Source organism: Protomyctophum parallelum (assembly GCF_964188405.1).
Source record: "Protomyctophum parallelum genome assembly, chromosome: 2".
NCBI lineage: Eukaryota > Metazoa > Chordata > Actinopteri > Myctophiformes > Myctophidae > Protomyctophum > Protomyctophum parallelum.
In genome coordinates, this window is record NC_139699.1 from 59729712 (window position 1) to 59747050 (window position 17339).

Below are 17339 nucleotides of genomic sequence, written 5' to 3' on the forward strand. Positions count from 1 at the left end.
CTGGGACCCTTAAAAAGAAAAAAGAAAAGAAAAAAACTTTTTTTTTTTTTTGGGAAATTCTTTCATGGGCCACAAGGGGGCGCTCTGTGGGCCGCAAATGGCCCGCGGGCCGCCTATTGGGGAACCCTGCTCTAGTGTATACCCTCCTCACTCTCTTTGAGGTCAGAAGTTCAGATCAATTTATACGTATATGTATATAGCGTCTGGTCACCATACGTCCCATTGCCCATTTGTCATGTTGGTATGTTTAATGTCTCAGATTCATATTGTGTGTTCTGTTGAACAGTCCTTGAGTAGGATTAGGTAATGGCTTCGTGGGACTGAAGATGTTTCAGAAGGTGGTGGTAGGCTAGCAGCTTGCTGTGTTGCTTCATTTCTGCACAGCTAACATCCACTGCTCTAAATTGATGAGCATTAATTCATCACTTATCTGGGAGAGGATCTGGGAGGAAGGAAGGCAGCCATAGACTTTCACTTATGTCTATGTTCGCAGCAAGCTTGGCTTCTGTGTCGCAGTGCTTGTGCGACCTATCGGTTGTGGTTTCCCCGGTGCAGTCTGGGAAATGTACTCTGCCAGTTGTATTCAGATCAGAATTGATTTGATGTCGCTCAGTGCCACTATAGTATCGAGTAACGGCTTTAGGCAAATATCACAGTGATGACGTTTAACGTCCATTTAATTCTGCAGTGGATATGTCATAAGTTTGGGTTGGTTGCAAACTTGCATAGGAGGCCTTTGCTATGTTTCACCAGTTTCAATTGAAACAGGCCTCTACCCCCAGGGCGTCTTTGAGCGCCGACTGTCCGTCTTACCCCCTCAGGCTGGGAACCCATATTTGGGTTCTGTACAGTATGTACAGTATTATTATTATTATTATTATTATTTTGATGCTGCTATATAAATATTTGAAGTTTTTCAGAAACCTTTGGTCAGGATTTAGAGGCGTTTTTAGAATCGGCCTTATAGGCCTAAATGGGTCAAACGTCTATGTTAAAGTAGTCCATCTTGTGCAGATGGCCAGTATATCTTGTTAATCCTTTCAACGTTGCAGTTGGTAGGGATGGGACCGGTTTTCTCTGTGGCTGCTTGGTAGCTACTTTATCAGGTGGAATCTTATTGTAAGCCTACATCTTCTGGTACCAGCCCAGTGGCCTCGTGGTTAGACGTGTCCGCCCCTGGACTGGGAGGTTGCGGCTCGATCACCGGTTGGGTCATTCCAAAGACTCTAAAAAATGGGACCCAGTGCCTCCTTCGATCCTCTGCACTCGGCACCAATGGTCGGAATGGAGTAAGTCCCTGCGTCATACTAGTGTCACGTCCAGGGGCTGTACGTGTACATCAATCTGCCTCACTCTACTGAAACAAGAGTTAGGCTCCTGCCCTCGGGCCTCATGACTCAGCAAGGCTGTTTTCCGCTCATCTTAGTTATTGCAACTAATGGCATTGGATGACAGTAACCAATTCATAGTTAATGGCATAGATGTTGTCAAATAACCGTAGCCATTTGTCATTGTTTCTTCATAGAATTGTTTAGCGTTATGTTAAATTGATTAATACATGTATTAATAATTATTAATATTTAATTCAATAAGTTGCTATTCAGGACAGGCACATATCTAGGCATGCTTTCTCTCAAAGCATATCATGTTTTATCTGTTATCTGTGGCTCATTCGTTCATCAGGTTCATGACCCCCAGATGATAACCCTAACCCTAACCCTTTTGGTCCTAGGCTTTTTTTTCAGCACAATCACAGATGTCCTGGGTCGCTCAGTCAGGAGATTCACCAATTCTTCTTCAGCCGGTGTTGACCGGTTGCGGTTTCTTCTAAAGTGATGATTCTAGTATCTAGCGAAGAAGTAAGTCCATCACCATCACCCACGTGCAGGCTGCAGTGCTGTCGATTATGCAGCGTTATAGATTGCTTGCATGGGACATAGTGGTGTATCTCATCTTAGTTCTGGACGAGGGTGGTCTCGATCAGTTCTCGGGTCTGCATGACATGGAAGCTTATTTTAACTTCTTTAAAGCTCATTATCAATTGCTCAAAGGCCGCATGAAGAGCATATGCCGCTCATGTAAGTTAATCCATAAAGGGCCTCTATCACTTGGGTGTTTAAATAGTTTAGGATTAAGATCTAAGGCTTCTCTCTTAAGTATCGGTATCTCGGCTCGCGTGGTGTGGGAGGTCTCTTCTGCTGATCTCGACCCTCAGCATGATCTCTGTTTTCCGATCCGTGCTTGGGATCCCCTATTCACTCTTTAATTCATTCAGTCAGGATGAAGTATAAGTAACTCTGTCTTTGCTTGTGTCTTTTAGTTCTGCATCGGGCAACTTGCTCTGGCTGCGTTCTGGACTCCGTAAGGTGGCGTGAGCCCTGCTTAATCGGCTATCGGTCTCCTCAGCACATTCCCTGGCTACTGAGTCCTGATTCTACTGCCACGCTGATGCACCAGTCGTGACCTGAAACTCAGGCCATGGTCCTCAGCTGCCCATGAATCATCATCATGTGCATCTAATCGGAAGAGCTTTCAGTTGTTTATTCAGGATGTAATGAGTGCAAGTGCTGTATTCGATCAGGAATGGTGATCTTATTTCCTTGCATATACAGTGGTCGCTGGGGGCAGTTCAATTGGTGGCATGTCACAAGCTAACATTAATAATGGTTCGTTGATGTTCGTTGGTTCGGCCGATGGTGTTTCCTCATACTGGCGTAGAGGATGTCGGCATAACAGCAGGCCGATGGCGTTTCCTCATACTGGCGTAGAGGACGTCGGCATAACAGCAGGCCGATGGCGTTTCCTCATACTGGCGTAGAGGACGTCGGCATACCGGTGAGCATGCCGATGGCGTTTCCTCATACTGGCGTAGAGGACGTCGGCATAACAGCAGGCCGATGGCGTTTCCTCATACTGGCGTAGAGGACGTCGGCATACCGGTAAGCAGGCCGATGGCGTTTCCTCATACTGGCGTAGAGGACGTCGGCATACTTGTGAGCAGGCCGATGGCGTTTCCTCATACTAGCGTAGAGGACGTCGGCATACCGGTAAGCAGGCCGATGGCGTTTCCTCATACTGGCGTAGAGGACGTCGGCATACCGGTAAGCAGGCCGATGGCGTTTCCTCATACTGGCGTAGAGGACGTCGGCATACCGGTGAATGGTTGCACTACACGTAAGCCCTGCGAAAGCAGCTGTAGAATATTCCTCTATAGTGGCAATAGAGGAATGGCCTATCGGCGAGTGCAGCCACGCTAGGCCTTTTTCAATTTAAGCTTAAAGTTAGTATGCCCCAGCCGATCCCAGATGGTTGTCTCGCATCCAAAACGGATGGGATATCGGCCGGGGCCCCAAATGGGTTTGAGTTCGTCCACACATTATTTTTCTCAGATAAGCCTAATGGCTACACATAGCTCACGTAGGGCGTTCTCGGTTCTGTTTGTTGGGGGGGTTAGCATATCCGTGCAGGTTCCAGAAATGCATATTTTTATATTTGCATTTCGTCACTGTGCATTCATAGTGGGTCACCTGCCCGGATCGACGGTGAGAGTTCACCGACGATATGTGTGTTGGGGGGTTATTGTATATTGTATATCTATCTCCCTGCTCTTTATGTTTTATGATTGTTGCTTAATCGTGCCGAGCAGGGAGAAATCCAGCAGAGCCGAACGCCAAGTCAAATATCATATGCACACTTGTTACTCATTCTGCAAATAAATATTGGTTAATCTATTCGTGAGTTGTCTGTCTGAAATAATACGAAGCTTGCGAGGTAGTTAAGACAGTCAACCTCAAGGGCGGTTCTTGCCATGCTCAAAGGCTCATTCTATACTCAAGGGGTTAACATGCTGCATTACTATGTGGGCGTATAAGTGTGTGCAAGTCTCACACGTCATTCGCCGATGCGGCAGTCAGCTGACCAATCGGGCAGGCTACTTAAGCTCACTAGACTCCATGCTCTTCCTGCCTTCCTCTGCTCATGGTTCCCGGTTGTATGTGATGTTTTCTCCCACCACCACCCCAGCACCACCGGTGGGCTCTGCTATTTATACCCCCCATGGGGGGGTTATTGTATATTGTATATCTATCTCCCTGCTCTTTATGTTTTATGATTGTTGCTTAATCGTGCCGAGCAGGGAGAAATCCAGCAGAGCCGAACGCCAAGTCAAATATCATATGCACACTTGTTACTCATTCTGCAAATAAATATTGGTTAATCTGATCTACAAGCTTGTAGAGATCTGCTATTTTCGCAATTTCTTTGTCCAAAAGTGTGCCCTCTTATGGGATTTCAGTCCCTGCCCCTCTAACACTCTCTGCACGTCCTTGGTGGTGCTGGAGCCGGTGATGGTGACAGGCGCCCCATGGGTAGCCTACTGTGGCTGTGTGGCTCAGATCAATGCTTAACCCATTCTGACCGGGCACCCATTTTGGTGTTGGCATCATGTTATGCTTTATCTATTGAAAAATAGCAGATCTACAAGCTCATATCGCGCCACCGTTCGAAGAACGACTGACATTTTTAGAATCTGATCTCAGGTCAGAATGGGTTTAATCAGACCAGTGTGTGTCCAGTGGAAACCTCGTATGAATCTGATCTCAGGTCAGAATGTCCAAAACAAAAAGGTATTCAGACAGCCAGCAATGGGTAGAACGCTCCCAAAAAATTTAGTCTCTGTGACACATCTAATCTGCATTCAAAGATTTTCCTAGAAGCCTTGTCATTGGTCGATTTGCCTGTCTACTTCCTGATTCGTTAGTCATTGCGACAGGGTTTTTTATAAAAGGTCAATAAAATGTTGACATATTATTGCTTATAGCAGCTTTAAAGGTAGGGTATGTCATTTTTATTTGGTTAAAATGAGTGTTAAAAAGCTCTATATTGTGATGGCTATATAGAGCGTTTGTTCAATAACAGGAGTCTCCATCTCTCTCTCCAGCTTTTTATAAAACAGAAAATGCATTTTCCGGTCTGGATACCAATTTTATCCAATCAGGATAGAGAAGGATACAGATTAAACAAGTGTAATTGTAAGGGCTGACACAAAGAAATTAGCAGAAAAATGTGCAACGCACGTCCGCACTGGGAGGAGACCCCGGGGCAGACCTAAGGCACAGATGGAGGGATTACATCGACTCACTGGCCTTGGAACGCCTCGGGATCCCCCAGGAGGAAGTCACTAATGTTGCTCTGGAGAGGGAAAGTATGGAGCTCTCTGGTGGAGCTGTTGCCCCCGCGACCCGACTACGGATAAGCGGTTGAAGATGGATCTGCAGTGGTGGACAGAAACTTTACCCCTGTGCCTGTGGCTTGGTGTATATAGTTCAATTCAGTGTTTCCCAAAGTGGGGTCCGGGGACCCCTAGGGGTCCTTGACAGAGTTCCAGGAGGTACCCAGCTAAATGATAATTATAGGAACCAAATGCACCTTTAAGGGTCTGTAACTCAGAGAATGTACAAATGTACATTTGTGTACACTCTCAGAGTTAAATTAACATTCATTCCATTAAATGGGGGTCCATAGCCAAATGCGTGTCAAATTGGGGGTCCTTGAAATGAAAATGATTGAAAATCACTGTTTTGGCTAACCTGACGCTGCCAGATCCAAGAAGCTTGCTACACAAATTTGTTTCACAGCTTATTGGGATCTGGGATCGCGGAAGCAAATTCGATGACGGGGCTGTTCCTTTTTTTCAAGATACTTGGTAGATGATTGGATGGGACCGTCTGTCTATCATCGTGTGGGCGTGCAAACACAACCAATCATATTGACGTGTCTATATAGCTTCACATCCGGTTTCGCACATATCCCGCCCTTAGCTCACGCTGATTGGTTCGGTACGGAACGAATTTGTGTCAGCTCAACTCCCTGAGAGATCCCAGATGAGTGCTGTGTTGGGGAACATGGTTACCCAATACCGCCCCCATCTGGCAGCGTCAGGTTATGTTTTGGCCACACCCGTAAAAATCTTCACTTTTGGGGGTCCTTGGCATACATTTTCTAATGGGGGTCCGCGGGCTAATGAGTGTCGATTGTGGGGGGGGGGGGGGGGTCCTTGACATGAAATAGTTTGGGAACCACATGGTTTAATTCATTCATTTCAGTTACGATTGGGCATACTGTTAGTGGCGTATTTGTTCAGGCAGGTCAGGATAGACAAGCGTTAATTGCCCTGCCATGCATCGTCATCTGATGCTCAGCTGATTCCAGCCTATAGCTGCCTCATCAGATGACGCTCAGCTGATATCCTGTCATTGACTTTTCATGTATACATAAGATACATTTCTATGACCAAAAAAGGTGTAGGCTGAAGCTAATTAGCTTATTTTGCCTAACCTTACCAACTACAAATAATATATATGACAAACAAAGAAAACTGTTTATTTTCTTTTTTCTTCTCGTGATATCAGTGGTTATCAGATCATAATAATACATGTATTGTTGTACACATATATTACATGATAAATGATATGTAGTTGCATGTATATGTGCATATACATATCATAATATATTTATAATGTCACAATATGAAATACAAGATCATAAGATGCGTCTATACTTATTTATCATCTTGTTTTTAAACATTCTTTTAAACACATGGATTGAACTACACGTCCTGTCACAGCATTTCCACAGACTTAGCCCTTTCACAGATACACAGTGTTGCTTAGTATTTGTTCAACTTCAAAAGTTGTATCAAACATGCCAGCATTTCTAAGTTCATATTTGGTTTATTTTGTCTCAAACTTTAAAAGGTAGTTTAAGTAAATTTTCTTTGATTAAAATAAGTGCTCATTGATATAGAGTGTTTGTTCAGTAGCAGCCCACACGGAAAGGACTTATATGAAACTTATATGTTCATATATGTGCATATATGCAACATATATGTCATATTCAGGTACATATATGTGCATATATGTATATAAGCATGACATATATGCAACATATATGGCACTTATATAGTGCATATATGCCACATTTAGGTCCATATATGTGCATATATATCTATAAGTAGGACATATATGCAACATATACGTCATATTCAAGTACATATGCAACAAATATGGCACTTATATAGTGCATACATGCCACATTCAGGTCAATACATGTAAATAAATATCATAATTATGCATAATATATAGCTCTATTGAAATTCAGGTTCATAATATTGCATAGCCATAATACACCATGTAAAGCTCATAGACATGTCACAAACAGGTTAATAATGCATACATTATGTAAAAATGACAACATGAATAGATTGTGTTTAAAACATTTATTTGCAAGTTAATTCACTCACACAGGCGCGTGTATAATACATGTGACAATCTTGGGACTAACTTTCCTTTTCTTTATTTTGACTGTCTACTAAGCAGTCTTCATCAGGGCAATACTGCAGGGCATTATGTAGCCTACATGCCTGTTTGCAATTCAGATGGACCAAGCACTATGCACTCCACATGAGGAACCACATGTACACCTTGTCTGATATAATTTCAACTTTAAAGGCAGAAAAAAAGAAACAAGCTGCGATGACAAGCGTGGATATAGCCAGGTCAAACTCACATCATTCTATTTTTCTTCTTGTAATATTACCACATGGTTGAGGACAACCTGGAACCCCATCAACGCCTTGTGGCCAATTATGTGTACCATAAATTAACTGCTGCATGACATTAATCTGTTTGGAAGGCATATCTATCTATCTATCTATCGATCTATCGATCTATCTATCTACCGGTATCTATATTTATATAAAGCATTACATTATGAAAGGGGGGGGGGGAAATTAAAAAGGTAAAAACAAGACATTTATCTCATCGTATTTTGCCGCACAGTCTAGCTGAATGGTCTAGCAGCTAGCTAGTGGACCAGCATAGCCCAGCATCACCAGCTGGTGAAACTGGCCTATGCTGGTCTATGCTGGTTTAGCTGGTCTCATTACTTTGTACATATTTATGCTGCCAGTACAGTAGTCATTGTATCTTTGGTAGACCACCCCCCCCCCCCCCCCGTCAATTTATCTATTTGAAATACTTTAACATATCTGCTTACACATGTACAGTAAAAAAGGTCAATTTTAGTTAATTTAAGCATTTTTATATCACAATGACAATGATCCAACTGTCATTGTGTAGGCCTATGTAATGTATTTTGGAGGGTGTTAAACATTGCAATTTATTATTATTAACTTCTACTACACTTACACTACATCTCAGAGACGAATATTGTACTTTAACTCCACTACAATTATTTGAGAACTTTAGTTACTAGTTAATTTGTATTTTTATTACAAAACCTACAGCAATCTGGGAACCCATCTGCAAAAATAAAGGGAAAATGGCACCCCCTTGAGTCAACAGTTTGTCTCAAGAGACTAAACATACAGTAGGGAAACCACCTTAGATATAGGCCATTTGAAAATGGCCAATCTACATGTTCCCAATTGTGAACTTGTAGATCCATTTTCAAAATGTTTTAGACATTTTAAGCATTTCTACATAATGAGTACTTTCTGCTTTTGGTACTTTTAAGTGCATTTTGATACACTTTACATTTTGATACATTTTACCTACACACAATACTCTTACTTAAGTTGATACCAGTAATCTTACCTAAGTAAAGTTTTATTACCATACTTTACAGTATTTCTACATTGCAGTATTCATACTTCAACTTAAGAAATGTTTTCCACTACTGCTCACATAGGTTTAAGCAATGTAAAGACAAAGTAAACTGTTCAAACCGCAGCTCATCAGTTTCAGCTTGCAGCTGGTGCTTGATTACTAAACGTAATTGTGAACTATATGACTGAGATAGGGATGGGAATGATCAATTAATTGATAACCTTATCGATTAACTGGTTAGTATGTCCAACATAAAATATGTTAGACATAATATTTGCTGATATAAATACAAAAGGCATATTATATTCCTCAATCAAGTATTTATTTGACCATTTGAGATACAGGGCCAGTCAATGGCATCTTTGTGAGGAATACAATGAAATGGAAAAGTCACACGCATACATACATATTATACACACACATCCTTAAAACACAGGTACATTGTTTTGGCGAACCCACATTTGGGTGAAATTTCAAAGTTGAAATAAAGCACATTAAAAATAAAGCATATTGAATTGTATAGGTTAGAAAATACATTTACAATGCTGGGATCCCTGATTGTGTCTAACGTACAAAAGTGCAAAAACACAAAGGTGTTTCTGTAGGCTGTCGCCAGAACCTTAAAAAAAAAGAAAAAAAAGAGATTCCATTCACAGAATATGCCTTTCAAAAATCAGACCTGTCTTTATTGAGTGGTGCTGACGTGCTGTACAGTACTTGTGCTGTACATATGTACAAGCCCTCCTCCCTGGCCTGTGTGTTAGGCTGTGCAACAGTGACACTTGGTGGTGAACAAATGCTATAACGCTATTTTCGTGCTCTGACACAAGGACCTGTCTATAGGAGTGATTGCACCACTCAAAACAGCCTAACCAGTAAGACCACTGAGGGCGAGAAACGACCTCGCCACTGGCCATATATGGAGCATGTCTTGGGTGTACAGGGTTTGATGAGGTCAGATCAACATATTTTATGTTAGAACAGGTCAGCTCCATATATGGAGATCTAAGGTTGGCAGCGGGGTAAGTGTCTTGAGTGTACAGGCTTAGGTAGGGCCGGGCCTTAATTTTCAGGCCTGTTGAGAACACAAATAATGAGATGCACAAAACTTTGGGGCAGGCCTATCTAAAGTTTAAATGGACAGGCTATCAGTCAAAAGGGAGACATCAAAGAGGAAGGATAGATGTAGAAGGATCAACCTTAATATGGAACCACAAGGTTCTGACATATATCCATATGCAGTACTAATATTGATCAGGGATCTCTATATATGGACTCAATTGCGACAGCAGGTCGCATTTATGACATCAGGGATCTCCATCCCGGATGTCACGAGACCTGGTCACCATACAGTTAGTATGTGGGGGCTTTTGAGTGATTGACTGAATAAGTACTTGTACTCTGAAAAATAAAATAAAAGGTATCGGGACAACTCTAGAGCAGAACAGCTCGATGTGATTCATTGCAAACTTTGATGAAGAATCTCTTAATGATCGATTAACCCATTTAGGATAGAAAACGTATTCTACAAATGTCTTCTAAATATGACAGTTTTCTGAAGAAACCTATGTTTAAAACACCAAAAGGGGTTCCTGTCCTGAATGGGTTAAAACAATAGACTAGTCTCGCTCATGTGCATTTGGGAAGACACAAATGTACACCTCATCACCGGATTTTAAAACAATGCATTTCTGCTCTATCTGGTCTATGGAAAGTAGACACACAGGCGAAAAAAGGCATTGATTTACACGTCTGATGTGTTCCACAAAACTAGGTACAACGTGAAGCCTTTTCAAAAGTACAGCAATTTATGTACTTCCTGCTGGTGAAGGAAATGATACTATGTCCTGAATTTCTCCATAACCACCACCACCACCACTCAGCTTTGCGAAAAAGTCTTCACGTCTCTTACTGAGGGTGTACCTTTTGCTGGTATAAATCAGTCCTTTATGTACCATTCTCCTATGCACTACGACTTCATTGTCTCCACCAGCCGAAGGCATGGGGAGAGTATGTTTTGCACTCCGTCCGTCCGTGTGTCCGTGTGTCCGTCCGTGAACAGCTAATCTCGGCCACCGTTAACCCGGTCGATGCCATATTTTGCACACACACTCCCTGGATGCCAACCATGAACCTCTGCCCCAAACTTTCCAGAACGGCCTGTTATAGCGCCACCAGGAGGCCGCTTTGTGCAAAACAAGTTTTTCGATGCCATATTTTGCACACACACTCCCTGGATGCCAACCATGAACCTCTGCCCCAAACTTTCCAGAACGGCCTGTTATAGCGCCACCAGGAGGCCGCTTTGTGCAAAACAAGTTTTTGCACAGTACACCTACAGATTTTGTCCAAACATCACGCAAATTGGTACACAGTCTCTCTAGAGCCATTCAACGAAACGGGTCTTTCAGATTTATCAGACTCCATCCTGATTGGTTAAGATTGGCTTCCAAAGTTCACAGGAGTGCTCAGTTTCAAACAAAATGCTGCAAATCATCGCGTGATTTCCGTGAAATTGTGCACCCACATTCCCACTAGGCCGAGGACAAAATGCCACATGAACAATTTCAACTCAGCCTCAAGGTGGCGCTATAACTGGCCGAAAAGTGTTTTTACCTCTAACTGCACGGATCTGTGGATAACCTGGTGGAGACCTGTGCCCGGAAGGGCACTTTTTCTAGTCTGGTGCTGTTCTTTGTGCAGAAATGATGGCACTTTTCTCATAAGCGGTAGTCTCTGTCACCCTGCCATTATCTAGAACAGTTGTATCATATTTGGTAAAACACTTTACTCTTCTGTCGTTTGTCAATTCCAAACAAAACTCCTTAACTTGTTCACTAACTGCATACTTAGTGGTGATGAATGGTACTGCTCTGTGCAACAGGAATTTGTTGACTATCTGAAGAGCTACACACTTAGTTCCATGCAGCCGTTTCAAAAGACCACCATTTGCAGTCTTAAACACAAATGCTGAATGTGCCCAGAGTGGCCCCCACAATTTTAAAGACTTTGCCAGGTGAGTTAGCAGATGTACATTAAATGTCATAGCTGCTTCCCAATACAGCAACTGAACCTTGGTGACAAACTCAAACAGCATGTCATCTGCTTTGTTTACATCTTGGAAGCTGATGTTTTCTTGCAAAAGCAAAAATACTGCAGACACCAGAAGGCTTAGATGCTTCACATAGCATGGTTTAAGTATTCCATTCAGGACTGGCAAGCTGTAATATAGGAGCCATGCCCGCCACTCTGAAGCTTTCCAGTATTTGCGCTCTGCAAGGGGCCTGGGTAGTCGTGTTATCAGGTGTGGAGGCTTAATATCCTTCATCCTGTTCTCAAGCCTCCTCAGTGTTGGGACTTCCAATGTAGTATGGTTGACCACTTCCTGTCAAAAGTAGCTATGTGAATTGTCTAATGACACCAAGTAAAACAGCATGCATATAATCTGGTACGAACCCCCACACTATATCAAAATAAGGCATGTTTATGACACTTTTGTTTTGTGCTACTGCTTGCTCCATGTCTAACAGCATTGCCTTGGCCTCTCTGTCTGCATAGACTGCTGGAGTCACCTGTTTCTCTACTAGAGTACCAGGATGTAAACAGAAGCCACAACCAAAGTAGCCATTAAACTGGTGGTGTTTTGTCTGGATTTTCAAGAAGTGCCTGAATTTGAGGTGCAATTGGTACGTTGATAAAGAAGCTTGCACTGTTCATGGAAGAACAGACTGCACAATGCAAAATGTTTGCATCGGTTATTTATTTTTGCGTGCCAATGTACATTTACAGCTTTTGCAGTAGAAGTGGAACTCCACTATGTCAGAGTTGTTTTTAAAGACCTTGTTGAACTAATATTTTGATCTTGGCAACACCTCTTTGCCAAACAACATATTAATTAGCTTTAACAAGTCCTCAAGTTGTGTTCCAGTTATATTATGCTTTGCTGCATGACTCATTAGCATGAGAAGAGCTTCAGCCTTTGTACCTGCTGACATTAGTACTGAATCCATATTTATGTCAAACCCGATCTGTCCGAATGGATCATCTTCTGGAAGCTCTTCCATTTCTGAATCAACTTCACAAGTACTGCCCTCTGACTCACGACCAGATTCCTGGACCACTTCAGATTCAGCACTGCCCTCTGATGATGACTCACAACCAGATTCCTGGACCATGTCACTTGGTTGCCGCTCAGATGGAAGGAGAAAGAATCCAGATGGATTCATGACCTGCAAAATAAAACACCACATGAGTGCATATGTCTGCATAGGACAGTGAACACAGCTTTTCTCATAGGTTTAATATAAAATGTGGTACCTTTTTCAAAAGGCAGACGGTATAAACATGCAAAAGTAGTTATTTTGCCAATTGCCGTTAACCATCATTATGGTTAATAACACTAGTTAGCCATGTGCATAGCCTTAACTGACACACATCTTTTTTTTTTTTTTTTAAGATATTTTTTTTGCGGCTTACGCCTTTTATTGATTTTTTAAGGGACAGACAGTAGGCTGACAGGAAACAGGAGAGAGATGGGGGGATGACATGCGGTTAAGGCCGTGTCGGGTCCGGGAGTCGAACCCGCGGCACACCGCGACTGGATCACCAGTCCGGTGCCCAGACCGTTACGCTACGGCCTGGGCCACTGACACACATCTTTAATGAAACGCACCTTAGGCGTGGTTGGTAGAAGAACTCACCTGGCCAGTCATATCATCTGGATCAGATGGAAGATCTTGGTCATCAAGGTCAGATGAAGACGTGAGCTATAAATGACAAAACATTCATAAGTGCTCCAATATACAGTATGGGCACAAAAGGTAGACAGACAAACAGTTACTCTGACAACGGGTGGGTATAACGGTTATTGCATAACAGGGTGGGGATGCAGCCTAACTTTCCCCAACCAGCATCACTCTCGAGTAGGCTGGTGCCCGACAGGCACAGGTCTAGTTATTTTTTATATTGAAATCAATATCAATCAAATAAAAATATGTAACCACTTAACGATTTAAGACTAACCACTTAAGCCCCATTTTATACTTTGTCACACAACAGTGCCATACAAGAAATAGTGAAACTATCAGATCTACAAGCTCACAATGCTTCACATCAGACCTTGTAGATTTACACCATTTTTGTTTTGTTTAGTTTAGCCTGTAATGACATGCCCGATTTTTTCTTTCACCGAACCCCTTTGCCAGAAATAGCCTTGCAACGCATCACGCTGTGAGATTTTAAATCTGCTATTTTTACCAAATACACAAAAACAAAATATAGGGACTGCATGAGAATAATGAAGGTGTGGTTGATAGAAAGCCTTACCTGGTCAGTCATGACGTCTGGATCTGGTAGAGAATCTCGGTCGTCACGGTCATCAGATGGCTATAAATGACAAAACACATTGATGCTTTTTTCACTAATATTTTGTTAAGTTTCGCCTGTAATGACATGCCCGATTTTTTTTCCTTCACCAAAACCCCTTGCCGGAAATAGTCTCACCTACAATCACAACACATCATGCTGTGAGATTTTAGATGCTATTTTTGCTAAATATTCAGCAACAAAATATAGGGACTCTAGGGTGCATGAGAATAATGAAACCACCTTCAGGTGTGGTTGATAGAAAAGCTTAGAGATAGGATCCAGAAGGAAGCACACACACATCTCCAGAAACATCTCCAGAAATTATACAGGTGCTGGACAAAAAAATATACGTACAATGAAAAGGAAGGGATGTCCGCACACAAACGTTTCGACCCTTACAGGTCTTCGTCGTATTGAACTGGTAGAGAATCTCGGTCATCAGATGGCTTAGGCTATAAATGACAAAACACATTGATGAGTCCTTGTGCCTACATACATTAACAGTGAAACCACAGCTCGTGTCCTCATGGGTGCGTTCGGAAATGCGCCTTGAACGCACTGGTGTGCTCTCTTGTCGTTCGTTTATTCAGTGCACTCGGTGTGTTGTAGTTCGAAAATCCAGTGTGCTGCACACCGGGTGTGCCGAGTGCTATTTTTCAATAGATAAAGTATAACATAATGCTTAGTTAAAACACCAAAAGGGGTTCAATTTTAACGGGCCATGCCTTCGCATTATTTCATTTTGTTAATACCTGTTGACTTCTATGGAATCCAAATAATTGAACTCAGTCATGGCGAATTTGAATCCATATGTGTCGTGTCATGAACTCACCTCGGCATTTGGACCTGGTCCGACTTCATCTTCCAAGCGGCTGGCAGCAGTAAGAATTACCTGAATGCAAATTACGAAATAATGTATTTACAGGGCTGCCATATTTCAGAAAATGTCAAGAGTGAGATATAGTGTCTTAGCCTAATGTGTTCGACGCCTTCCGAATTTGGCTTTTTTTAATGTCGATTTGGCCCGTTTTAACGTTGATATTTAACCTTAACACTGATGTCTTCACCTCCATGCCAGCTGCTCTCCCTGCACTGACAGCCTCCTCATGCTTAAAGTAGAAATGAAAAAGATATCTATCTATCCATCTATCTATCTATCTATGCTCCTCAGACCCAGCCAGCCAGCCAGCCAGCCACACACATAGTGCTCAGACCCAGCCAGCCAGCACGCCACACACATAGTGCTCAGACCCAGCCAGCCAGCAAGCCACACACATAGTGCTCAGAGCCAGCAAGCTACACACATAGTGCTCAGACCCAGCCAGCCACACACATAGCTCCGTAAGGAGTGGTTGCACCACTCAAACAATCTTCAAAAAACTGAAGAGGCTACTGGTGATTGGAGAACCTGATTTGGACATGATCTGATGCAGGACAATGTCACTATGACAGAAAGAGAAGATGGGTCTGGCCACATTCATTCACCCCATAATCTCAGTGGAAATTGGGGAATATGTCAGAAAACTGGAATGTGGGAAAATTCCTTATTTTTACATTTTCTTAGTTCAAACACATCTGTGGGCTTCACCTCCATGCCAGCTGCTCTCCCTGCACTGACAGCCTCCTCATGCTTAAAGTAGAAATGAAAAAGATATCTATCTATCCATCTATCTATCTATCTATGCTCCTCAGACCCAGCCAGCCAGCCAGCCAGCCACACACATAGTGCTCAGACCCAGCCAGCCAGCACGCCACACACATAGTGCTCAGACCCAGCCAGCCAGCAAGCCACACACATAGTGCTCAGAGCCAGCAAGCTACACACATAGTGCTCAGACCCAGCCAGCCACACACATAGCTCCGTAAGGAGTGGTTGCACCACTCAAACAATCTTCAAAAAACTGAAGAGGCTACTGGTGATTGGAGAACCTGATTTGGACATGATCTGATGCAGGACAATGTCACTATGACAGAAAGAGAAGATGGGTCTGGCCACATTCATTCACCCCATAATCTCAGTGGAAATTGGGGAATATGTCAGAAAACTGGAATGTGGGAAAATTCCTTATTTTTACATTTTCTTAGTTCAAACACATCTGTGGGCTCTCTCTCTCTCTATGAACAGAAACAAGTCGCGATGCGGCCCCTCCCCCTTCACTCACTCACACACACACACACGACTTTGTCCCTATAATGTGCATGGGCTATGGCACCGTTCCACTTCCTCATATCACGCAAGAGACGCCACACACCAGTATAGAAGAGAGATAGTCACAGGTCACTTACTCACTTGTTGTAACTTGTGGGGGCTATATTGTCTTCCATGAAAAATATTTCGAAGCGATGTTAAACTCCGCATGGCTCATTTCCATGCGTCACACAGTCAGGGTCAGGGACCCTGCTGACGATTTGGTCCACTAGTTGTTTACCCTCCTGCATATATCAGCGCTGCATGCAGATCGGCTATTTTACCGTTTGTGCGGACGCACACATGAGCGTGCGTTATTACGCGGCGGAGCCGCAGAGAAAATTGTTATTTATCATTATAATGCGTGTGAAATGGCATGTGTGGCGTGGTGCGTGGTAAAGGGTTAAATTGCGTGACTGTCACACTCAAAGGGTGAGACATGGCAGCTCTGTATTTAACAAACAGTAGGTTGTTTAATAATAAATACAATTAAATTATTATTAATTTAAAACAAATCTATGTTTTCAATAAATACAATTTTAATAAAAACACGTCCAAAAGTTTTGATTATACTATATTATAATAAGTAGTACAACGGTGTCATGCAATGAATAGTGAAAATAGCAGATCTACAAACTCACAATATTAATCTCTCACCTCAGCATCTGCAGTGTGCGAAGAGTCCGAAGATGAACTGATTTTGTCACACTGAAAACATTTTCAAGACAAATAACATCAGGTAAAACATCAGATTATGTCTCATAATTGATTAATTCTGAATATGGGGTATTATTCTACATTTCTCATAAAGTGACTTACATCCAAATGTCCTCTTTTCAGTCTTGGAGGAGGCAATTTTATTTTTCTGTTAGGCTCCAAGTACAATTTGTACTTACGTCTAGACATTCTTTAATTTTTAAAAAAAGGAGAAAAAAAGACGACATTAGTAACTGACAGATTCTTTAACAGAATGTGAGTTTACACTTAAAAAAATAAACTAAACAGAAGGGTGTTATAGCCTATTTTCCCCCCATTGTTCAATAGGACATCCTGTAATGCTCAATAAAGTTTTAATGTGTGCTTATTACCGCCTAAAGTTAAAGGTCTCGAGCACGCAGTAGTACGCACCAATCAGAGTGGCGAATAGAACCTACTCT

General features: G+C 42.4%; 1 long non-coding RNA gene across 1 annotated transcript; it reads right to left on the reverse strand.

Annotated features, from left to right (window-relative positions):
* Positions 1-12285: 12285 nt before the first annotated feature.
* Positions 12286-14007, reverse strand: LOC310853884. The gene is made up of 3 exons (XR_014568847.1): positions 13953-14007; positions 13328-13393; positions 12286-12856 (listed from the first exon to the last, which is right to left on the reverse strand). It is a non-coding gene; the product is annotated as an uncharacterized lncRNA (long non-coding RNA).
* Between the last annotated feature and the right edge of the window lie 3332 nt (positions 14008-17339).